Consider the following 11543-nt stretch of genomic DNA (forward strand, 5'->3'; position numbering starts at 1 on the left):
TCTGCTCCGAGCTACCGTTACTCCTCACCTGCATCACTGCAGGGGCCTCCTCACTGTTCTGTTTCTTCCCTTGCCACACTCCACCCTCTATTCAGGCACAGTGCCAGGAAGCCTGTGGAAATATAAATCAGATCCTGTTACCAGTCACTACCCTGCCCCCCAGCTTAAAATCATCCAGTGGTTTCCATCTCAGAATAAAATCCAAGCTCCTTATCCTGCCAACCTCTAAGCTTCTGGTCCTTTCTGGTCGTCCTCAGTCACAACACACTTTCCAATGGGCTGAACACAGCCAGGCCCTGCCCTTCATGTCCTTTGCATTTGCTATTAACTCAATTTGGAGCGTTCTTCCCACCCTGACCCAATATCTGTCTCCTCATTTTGTTGGCCTCAGCTCAAAGGCCTCCAGCCACCCTAAAGAACCCCCTTCCTGTTCCCCCCCAGTCATACCACCAAAGATAATTCCCTCATATTACTCCTCATATTTGGAAAGCATCTTAGTCATTTACTTCCTTATCCATGGCCTGGTTCCTCCATTAGAACATCAGTGCCCTGACAGCTGCAACCTTTCCTATCTTGCTCACTGCTGTGTCCCAGTACCTAGAGCATGCTGGGTACATAGGCGGCACTCAGTGGGTATTTGTTAAATGAATGAATGAAAGTTTGAGCTGAGACTTGAAGGTAAGAGTTAGGTCTACCACAGTGTTTAGGGAAGTGTCCTGGGCAATGAGATCAGCCTGGCCAAAGATGCAAGGGGTTGAAAAACCAATGGGAATTTCATCTGGCTGAGGTGAGTAGGTAACTACAACGGATGCAACTGGATCTGATAAGGACCTCAGGAAGTGAACCCCAGTACTAGGTGACTGTAGATTCAGAGGTTGAAAAAGCTGAGTTGTCTTCCATAGAGAAGCTGGGTGAAAGGTGGTGTTGCTTCCGGGAGACGGGGAGCTTGGTTAGGTAAGTTTCTGCCTTGGGGTGTGAGAGCTGGTCAGTTGGGCACTGAGATATGAGAGGCCTAGATGGGATCTTCCGTGGGGCATTTGGAGGGCCAGGCTGGTGGACATTGCGATTCAGAGTCACCCACAAACAGAATGAGAAGAGGGGTGATGGGCAGGATCTGAGGACTGTGAAGAGGCCTCCCCAGAAGATGTTAAGCGAGAGGCAAAAAACAAGAACAAAGAGGGAGGACTGAATCAAAAGCTGTGGGAGAAAGTATTTCAAAGGGGACTTTGCCCCGCTGTGACAGATGTACCTGACATCACCGCAGTTGAGTCCTGAGGGCTGCTTGATGGCTCAGTGACAGGGAAGAGTGCTTTGGGCAAAGAGAAGAGCCAGTGAAAACAACTAGAGACAAGAGTGTTCCTGGGGGTACTCAAGAGTAGACACCAGTGAGCAAGAAGGAGAGTGGAAGGAGATGAGGACAGAGAAACAAGGAGCCAGAGCCTGGAGGGCCTCGTCGGCCATTAGCAGTTACATTTTGTTTTTTGTTTTTTTGAGACAGAGTCTCGCTCTGTCACCCAGGCTGGAGTGCAATGGCACGATCTCGGCTCACTGCAGCCTCCGCCTCCCAGGTTCAAGCAATTCTCTGCCTCAGCCTCCCAAGTAGCTGGGATTACAGGTGCCCGCCACCATGCCCAGCTAATTTTTTTGTATTTTCAGTAGAGACAGGGTTTCACCATCTTGGCCAGACTGGTCTTGAACTCCTGACCTTGTGATCCACCCGCCTCGGCTTCCCAAAGTGCTGGGATTACAGGCGTGAGCCACTGTGCCCAGCCAGTAGTTACTAAAGTGAGACGAGATCCAGGGCAGGATCCCACTGGCTGTTATATGAAGGAGTGTGTGTGGAGGAGGCAAGGCGGGGAGCATGGAGACCTGTGAGGAGCCCCCTGCAGCCATCTAGGAGAGAGGCAGACCTGACTAGGGTGCTGCCATGGAGATGGTCAGAAGTGTTTGGCTGTTTTGAAGCTATAGTCAAACAATATGTGTGACTTTTCATTTGAGCACCTGGAGTTTGAAAGGGTCCGGACTTAGCATTGCAATTTGGCTCCACCCACTGGGAGAGTGACAACTGTAGTGATAGAAAGAGCAGTCCAGGGTCCTGGACCCCAAAGCTTCTGGCCTGAGCAGCTGGAAGGGATGGAGCTGCCCTGTACTCCAGGAGAAGCCCGTTAGGTTAGAGGAATCAGGAATTTGGGTTTTGAGATGCCTATTAGACATCTGAGTGGCACTGGTCTTTACTTGCATGGAAGTTAGAGACGGTAAATACACAGTCATATGAAATAATTCCACACATTGTGGTAAATCCTAGAAGCAGTGTGACCTGCTCTGAATGGCAAGGATGTGACAGCAGTAGTGCAGGCTGGAGGTGGTGGTGGCTTGAGGAGGGGGACTGAGCCTGGGGAGTTTTTATGGGTTCACCAGACAAGTGGGACGAAGGAGGTTCGATGGGACAGTTAGAGTCTTGGCTGGGTGGGGAGGGATGAGGTAGGAAAGAGAACAGTTGGGGGCCAAGGATGAGCCAACCCCATCACTGACCCCTCCCCTCCCAACCTCTCTGTGTCTTTCGGGGGCCACGGAAGCTTAGGTGGATTCTGATACCAGAGCGGGGTTAAGTTCAGAACTGGAGGCCCACACACCCTCACCTCAAAAATAGGTGCAACCCCTGCTAGTCTCCCTAGAGGTGTGATCTAGCCTGCCTGTGTGTGTCCTTGTCAGACACAATCAGGACCCATTCCTGGAGACAGTATGCCCACCCCCACCCCTGAAAGTGAAATCCAATTGGTCTTTTCTGTGTAGCCCCCTTCCCTTGAAGAGAGCATGGCCTCCCTCTGTCCTTAAGAGTCTCTGACCCCTCCCCTCCCAACCTCTCTGAATAGTCAGTAATATCTACCTTCTGATCAGGGCTGTAACATGGGTGGCCTCCTGGAAGTTGTTACAACTGGTCCTTAATAGACGCCCTCACCCCTTTGGACAGGACACGATCTAATTCTGGGTATAACCTGCTTGTTGCTCCCTCTTTTTCCCCCTGAAATCAGCTTAAGTTCCTTCTCTTCCTGGTGCACAATGGGTGCAGTCCTGGAAGCCTTCCTGGAGGCAGTGGCTTTCTTACACCAGAACCCATTTATAACCCACGTATATAAGAGCAGCCTGCCCACAGCTGCCCCTGGTCTATTCCAGGCAGGGGCACTATCTAGGGAACTCCTCAAAGGCAATGAAACATGTGTAACCCGCCTCCTCTCCCAGTCTAGGAGAAGCTGTCCCTTCTTGCAATGCCCGCCCTGTCATGTGCCTCCTGCCACGTGGCATGCGCCTCCCTCCGCCATCCATGCTCGGGCCAAGCGCTGTGCGGTTCCTGCTTCTGCACCGCCTTCGAGGCGGAGGTGCAGCACACGGTGCCTGTGGGCTACCTGCTGCCGCCAGGCGCGGTGGTGGCCCTGGGCACCTCGGGCGGCAAGGACTCCACGGTGCTGGCGCACGTGCTGCGCACGCTGGCACCAGGCCTGGGCATCTTACTGCAGCTCACGGCTGCAGACAAGGGCATCGGACATGGCTTAGCGGGGGGATCCCAGTAAGGAGCTGGGGAAATACGCATGTGCCTATTTAGGGCCGGAGTCTACTGAAGGTTCATGTGGGTAGTACGTGTGGCTCCCTAGGATGGAGTAAGGCAGGTTTTTCAAGCCTCTGGGTCTCTGACATCATCTTAGTGAGAGATGAAGCTGGCTGGGCTTCTGGGTCAGGTGGGCACTTGGAGAACTTTTCCGTCCAGCTAAAGGATTGTAAACACACCAATCAGTGCTCTGTGTCTAGCTAAAGGTTTGTAAACGCACCAATCAGCACTCTATAAAACCGGACCAATCAGCACTCTGTAAAACCAGACCAATCAGCACTCTGTAAAATGGACCAATCAGTGCTCTGTAAAATGAACCAATCAGCGCTCTGTAAAATGGACCAATCAGCAGAATGTGGGTGGGGCCAAATAAGGGAATAAAAGCTAGCCACCGAGCCTGCAGCGGCAACTCATTTGGGTCCGCTTCCACGTGGTGGAGGATTTGTGCTTTTGCTCTTCATAATAAATCTTGCTCCAGGTTGCTCTTTGGGTCTGCACTACGTTTATGAGCTGTAACACTGCAAAGGTCTGCGGCTTCACTCCTGAAGTCAGCGAGACCAAGAACCCACTGGAAGGAACCAATTCTGGACACATTGGTACATACATTGGCAGGTAGAGGGGCTACCTTGTAGGAGCTAAGGCTGGAGTACTCTGCTATTATTATTATTATTATTTATTATTATTATTTTGAGCTGGAGTCTCACTATGTCACCTAGGATGGAGTACAGTGGTGCAATCTAGGCTCACTGCAACCTCCGTCTGCCAGGTTCAAGCGATTCTCCTACCTCAGTCTCCTGAGTAGCTGGGCTTACAGGCGTCTGCCACCACACCTGGGTAATTTTTCTATTTTTAGTAGAGGGAAATGACTTTGTTTGTATCTCCCTTCACAAAGAGAGATGTGAAGAGGTGTCTGTCATCGAAAGTCACACAGTCTGAAACGCTACTGTGTCTTTTAACTCCTTTTCTTTATAGATTTCTCTCTGACAGCTCTTATTTTCTCTCAATGATTACTTCAATAAGTAATCATCGTCCATTGACTAAATACCAGATACAAGCTGTGTAGCCTAGAGCAAATTACTTAACCTCCGTTTCATCTTTTGTAAAATGGGGATGTTAATAATATCTGGGTCCTTGAGTTGGGAATTAGATGAGTTATATATAAAGCACTTAGACTAGAGGCTGAAAAACAGTAAACATGATGTAAATGTTTGCTGTTATGATGATCCACAAGAGCACAAGACAGTCTCTACTCCTGCCTGATTCTCACGAATGTAATTATAACCTGACGAGTGCTACTACGGAAAATTACACAGAATGTGTGAATTTATATCAGGGGGTACTAGTGGCGGGGAAAAGGTGGGGATTAAGGAAACGTTTCCTGAGTGAACTGAGACCCGAAGGCTCAGTGAATAACCAGGTGAGGGATGAGTTGGAGTTTGGGCGGGGGGTGTTCTGAGCTGAGGTCACAGAGAGGCAAAGGCCTTGAGGAGGGGAAATATGACCAACTTGAGAAGCCCGAAGAAGAACAGCATTTTAATATACAGACTCAAGTATAAGATGACAAGATGCAGAATAAACGTAGTTTCCATTTAAATTGTATGGCGACTGGTGTGTATGTATTCATTAACTTTCTTTCTGGTCTTTGTAAATCGCGTGATCTGCATTCCCAGAGGCACTCGTGTCTACAGCTCTCTTGAGAATCCCCATTAGATGGCCCTTTTTTCTCCTGTGTAGTCTGAAATACAGTTTTAACTGAGGCTGAAATGATGTTTGCAGCTTAAAGCACTTTTACCCGCTATGTGGAAAGAGAGCTAGCGAAGGGCCTGGTATACAGTAGGTGGATGGCAAATGAGGGCTCCCCCAAGGAGCTTGTTTGTGTTCCCTTCAGGTTTTCTGTCCACCTCCAGTCTCCTTCTGGTTGCTCCATGGTGCCCGGGAGTCTCCATGGTCCGGTTTCCCCATCAGTATCTGTTCCTCCTCCCCCTGCCCCTCTCTGTCTTGGGTCCTGGCGGCCCCGCTGTGCCCTGGGTCTCCCCTCCCCGTCTCTCTCTGGGTCGTGGTTACCCACAGTGTCCCAGGGGTCTCCATGGTTTTGTCTCCCCCTCCCTGGATCCTGGCTGTTGCACATTGTTCGGGGTCTCCATGGCTCGCTCTCCCCGTCGCCGTCTCTCTCTCTGGGACCTGGCGGCCCCACTGTGCCCTGGGTCTCCGTGGGTCTCCCCTTCCAGTCTCTCTCTGGGTCCTGGTGGACCCTTGATTCCTCGAGGGGCTCCCTGGCCAGCAGCGCCCTCCGCGCCGCACCTCACCCGCTCCCTTCTCTCCCCACCGGATCACAACGCCGACGACATGGCGGAGACTGTGCTCATGAACTTCCTGCGGGGCGGCTGGCCCGGGGCGGGGGCCTGGGCTCTCCGGGCTAGGGGGGCGCCCTTCCGCGCTGCCGCCCGCTGCAGTTAGCCTCGCAGAAGGAGGTGGTGCCGTACGCGCACTTCCGCCGCCTCGACTACTTCTCAGAAGAGAGGAGCGCCCGGGATCTGCTCAAGCGCCTGGAGGCGCCGCGGCCGTCGGCGGTGCTGGACCTCGTGCACTCGGCCGAGCGCCTGGCGCTGGCCTCGGCCGCGCGGCCCCCGCGCCCCGGCGCCTGTCCCCGCTGTGGGGCGCCGGCCAGCCGCGCGCTCTGCCAGGCCTGCGCGCTCCTGGACGGCCTGAACAGCGGTCGGCCCCGCCTGGCCATCTGCAAGGGCCGCCAGGGGCTGGACGAGGAGGCGACGCCGGGGACGCCCGGGATCCGGCCCGGGCCCCCACCTCCGAGACCGTCCCCACCTTCTAGCGACTCCGGGCCTCCCGTCGGGATCCGACGCGCCCGGGTGGGGTCTGCCTGTAAATGACACTGAATAAACCCATTACCTTATCTGGCCTTCCATGTGAGGTGGGAGGGGGATGGGGGCCCGGTGACCTGAAACTCTAAAGAAGCTGGGACCCCAGACTTCGGGGTCTCAGGGAGGAAGGGTCTCGAGCTGGCCTTCTGGCTCTGAGGGAGGAGAGGGCTGGGGGGCCATCCTAGGTCTGACAGAGGAGAGGACCAGGACTAGGGCTAGAGGAAGTGGGGCTGGGGACCCCAGGCATCTGTGGCTGAGGAAGGAGGGCCTGGGGTCGTGGACTCCTGGATCTCAGGGAGGAGGAGGCTGAACACCTTGTGATTCCTGAGCGAGTGGGGGTTGGTTGGGGACCTCCTGCCCAGGGCCTCTGCTGGTTCTGGGTGCGCTCAGCATGGTCCTGACCCTCCTTGAGCACCAGATTCCTGATGTTTCCTGTTTGCCCGCAGTGGGGTAAGCGGAGTGACGTGACTTGATGGACACACGCCATTCACAGCCCCCGTCACGATGCCTCCCTTCCAGCGCTTCGTGTGCAGCGCGTGCTGCACCCTCATTTCGTCTCCTCCACGGCCTCACTGGCTGTGGCCTGAGCCGCAGTAACTGACCTGGGGGCTCCCACAAGGTTGGCCTGGCTCCAGAGCTGTCAGAGATTTTGGGATTGCCTTTCCCCCGTGCTATCCTATCTTCATCCATCACCACCTGAATCTCCCTTGCCATCTCTTGTCATAGGTAAGGAGGGGCTGGTGGGCTTTGCAGACCTCTCAAGCTCTGAAGGCAGAGCTGCGCGAGCCTGAATCGCCGCTTAACTTTTCTGACCTTCCATTTCCTCCTCTGAAAATAGAAGCAACCCTCCCTCTCCACTCCCCCCAACATTAGGGTACTCTTGGGAGGATTCAGTAACTTGGTTGTTCATATTAAGGTTTGGCCACCAGGAAGCTTTTAGTTTCAGGATTGCTGCTCAGCTGGTCCTGAAAGGAGTGAGGCCCAGAAACTTCCTGCCTAACCTGTGGGAGATTTGGTGTTCTCAGTCCCACCTCCGAGCTTTGCTGGCTTGCCTCCCTAGTCAGGAATGCCTTCCCTTTCCCATCTGCCTGCTCAAACCCTCCAGGGTCCTTACAGAAAGAGGACCTTCCTGATTCTCCCTTCCCACCCAGTCCAGGGCGTAGGGATCTCCCAAACCCCACCCCATAGGTACCCCACCCATAGGTCCTGTCCTGACTCTGTGGCCTTCCAACCGTTTTGGGTTATGCTCTCCCTAATTAGACTGATCATTAAGGGCAAAGACCAGACCTCTCTCCCCATCGGACAATACAGCATTATTCATCCAAGAAACACTTATTGAGCACCTAATGTGTGCAGGCACTGGTGAGAGAAAAAAGACAATCTTTCATGGAACTTAGGGCCTTGTGGGAAAGACACCTATATAATGTCAGATAATTAGTGCTGTAGATAAGAAATAACATAAAGGGAAAAGGTGTACAGAGGTGTTATTTTAGTTTGAAATGCCAGGGCCTCTTTGAGAAGGTGACTTTGGGGCAGAGATCAAACCAAGCAAGCGAAGTTTCTAGCCATGATAGAGAAGCTGATGTCAGAACAACACTTCCACACTAAGACTGAGACCAAATGGAAAAACAGGACACACATACACACACAAAAACAATCTGATGACATTGGAGAGCTACCAAGTTGGCCAGGATCCCAGAGAAAAGGGAAGCTCATTCTCCTGGAGGGGCCAAAAGGCTAAGGAAGCAAGCAGAAAGCAGAAGATAAGAAGATGGGAACCTGAGTTGAGCTTTCAGCAGTGTTACGGCTGGGGCTGGAGACAGAAATCATGGTGGCCAGGTGCAGTGGCTCATGCCTATAATCCCAGCACTTTGGGGTGCCAACGTGAGAGGATCTCGAGCTCAGGAGTTTGAGGCCAGCCTGGGCAACATACAGAGACCCTGTCTCTACAAAAAAAAAAATTAATAAAATTAAATAAATACAAATAGATCATGGAGCCTGGTGCTACCAAGGTAGACAGGACTTGAGGGACCAAAATCCTGGAAGGAAGGGAAGATCACTGAGGTGAGCCCAACATGTTTAAACTCTCCTCTCAGCAGTCTGATGGAACTGGGTAAGCCAAATTTGATGTTCCGGGTCTGATAAGGAGAGGCCCAGTAAACACCCCAAACCTTCCATTAGAACTCAAGAAGGGTTACAGATTAAAAGTAAGGGTCGGCCGGGCGCAGTGGTTCACACCTGTAATCCCAGCACTTTGGGAGGCCAAGGTGGGCGGATCACGCGGTCAGGAGATCGAGACCATCCTGGCTAACACAGTGAAACCCTGTCTCTACTAAAAATACAAAAAATTAGCCAGGCGTGGTGGCAGGCGCCTGTAGTCCTAGCTACTCAGGAGGCTGAGGCAGGAGAATGGCGTGAACTCAGGAGGTGGAGCTTGCAGTGAGCTGAGATCGCGCCACTGCACTCCAGCCTGGGTGACAGAGTGAGACTCCGTCCCCCCGCCCAAAAAATACGGGTCAACTGGGAGTAGACCTGCCCACAAAAAGACCAAAACCCATCTTCAAACTCACTCAGCCTGGGGCTGGCTTAAGGGATCTGTCCCTATTCCACTTGCCAGAAAGCAAAAATAGGGTAGCCCTAGCCACATGAGCCGATTTATCTTTAAATTAATTAAAATAAAATTAAGGATTAAGTCCTCAGTCACCCTAAACACCTTTCAAGTGCTCCTTACCACCATATTGAACAATGCAGACACAATGCCTCCATCGTCATGAAAGTTCCATCGCACAGTGCTGTTCTAGACTGTACTAGAATCCAGAGGAGGAAAATTTCAGTCAGAGCTCAAAAAAATCTCTGCAGTTTTTCAAACAAAATACTAGAAATTCAACTAAAAATTAAAAAGTTTACAAGCATGCCAGGAGATATGACAAAATTGTTGAATACCAAGAGGCTGGGCATCAAGCACAGACGTATTTACAGGTGTTCTAGATATGAGTTTTAGGTATGGACTTTGTCATCACGTAAAAACAGATGCTAAAATGGAGAGTTTCACCATTGTCTTGGATTACATTTTCAAAAGAACCATTAAAATTGTGAATGTGATGAATAATAATAACCAGGCAGAATGGAGTAACTAGTACCAGACTTACCCTCCTGCTGTAAACAACTATAAAGTAGCATAATGTATTAGGCAGTTTTCCCTGCTTTGCTCCACATGCAGGCCATCTTCCCAATTGCCAGCCCTGGGGATGACCAACACCAGCCTCAAATCTACCACCACCTGCTTGGCTGTGTGCTTACAGAGGCAGTAGCTACGCAGGCAACAGTTTTCCATGGAACTTTCTGAGATCCCCCTTTGGGGGTCCCATGGTAACAATGGGCATACTTGGCTTTTCATATATCCCTGCAAGCTCTATCTTGCCTACCCACACCTGTTCTTCAATGGAACTGCTTAATGATGCTCTCATGATCATCCTGCCTTCTCCAAAGCATCACTTTCCAGCTCTACCACATTTGCATTAAGTTCTAGGTCCTCTAGTGAGCGCTTTATTCTCATAAAACTCTTGGTTGCTGTTTCCCTGGCCACACTCTTGTCTGGTGGAGTGATGAAAACCTATAGAGATAATTTTAAGCTCTGGGTCACATTATCCTTCTTCAGGGCATATTTACTGTTGCTTGTGGCAAGCCGACCACTTCAATTTGATCAGATATTGAGGAAATTTGGTCTGGCTTTAATCCTTATGAGGTATCATCTAGTTCCAACTCATCCTTACTCTACAAGGTCCCAACCACAGCACTACAGTGTTTACCATGGCCCTTTTTCCTTGGCAAGCCCTCAGCCATAACTTTTATCATTCTATCCCCATGAGATTCAAATGTTCTACTTAGCTTTTCAGTCTATGCTTGGAATCAGCAACCTGTTTCATCCAAAGGATTGGGTTGTGGAAGGCATGAAGGACCCTGAGCTGAAAGCAGAGGACCCAGCTCAGGGGCTGATCCACAGGCCACTCCTGGTACCATACCCTCCTCTGTGCCCCAGGTCCTCCCTCTCCCTGCAAGTGCTGACCCAGACACCTGACATTCACATCCTAGGTATCCTGGAATCTGGGTGCAATGGGGCTCTGACTTCCCCATGTCAGAGCCTGCTGAGGATATAGGACACCCAAGAACTGTTACTGGGAATGGGTCACCCTGAGACACACCTCCCTCCACCCCCACACACACTTATTGTGGTTGTGATGATCAGAAGAGCTTGCACCTTGCACTTTTCTCACTCCAGGGTCCCCAGATGGACCCAGATCCAGTTCGTGGCTATTGGTTCTGGAAAGGGGCCAGCCTCACCTGGATGCTCCAGTACCAAACATAACAGAGTCTAAAATGTGAAAGAAGAAGGCAATGGCAAATCTACCTTCTCTGAGGCCTCCAAACTCACAACTGGCCCTCAAGGATGAGAGGTGCTCAGATGTGGGATGCAGGAACACCTAAGCTCTCTGTAAGTACAGTAGTACTCTACCTTTCACATTTAGAGGTTATGTTTTCTATTTGTGAAAATATCTCACAAAAAGTCTTCTCCTCATGAGGGAAAAATGTCATGCTCCCCTCCTTCTTGGCATCTCTGTTGCTCAGTGAAGGTCCCCAAGGAGGTGGAATCAGCCTACGGTTCTTGGTGTGTCCTCTGCAGCTTTTGACCTGGTCTATTTGTGGAAATAGGAGGATCATGGAAATGGAAATGTTGACCTCTTCCACAAACCAAAAGACATAGGCTCTTCTAGAGTAAACACAAAAATTTCAAGATGAGAGATCAAAGCATGAAGATACAGAGGCAGTTTGTCCTGTACCACATCTTCAAATCTCAGACCTGCAGCTTCTATCCTGCATATTTCTCCAAGCTGTACCCCAAAATGATGACGAAGGACCTTCTGTGAAGTCACATTTCCTGCAATCCTCTTGCCCCTGTACATGCACAGCAGGGGCAACAGCAGCATCTTGGGTTTGGAGGAGGGTGGGTCTGGGACTCCTGACATCGCCTGATGAGTCTCTTCTATCTGGAGATCAAGGCA

At 51.2% G+C, this 11543-nt stretch overlaps 1 pseudogene; it reads left to right on the forward strand.

The window, feature by feature from the left end:
• The first annotated feature begins 3166 nt into the window (after window positions 1-3166).
• On the forward strand, window positions 3167-6434 carry LOC748403 (cytoplasmic tRNA 2-thiolation protein 1-like; annotated as a pseudogene).
• The last annotated feature ends 5109 nt before the right edge of the window (window positions 6435-11543 follow it).

The sequence above is a fragment of the Pan troglodytes genome, chromosome 20, assembly GCF_028858775.2.
Source record: "Pan troglodytes isolate AG18354 chromosome 20, NHGRI_mPanTro3-v2.0_pri, whole genome shotgun sequence".
NCBI lineage: Eukaryota > Metazoa > Chordata > Mammalia > Primates > Hominidae > Pan > Pan troglodytes.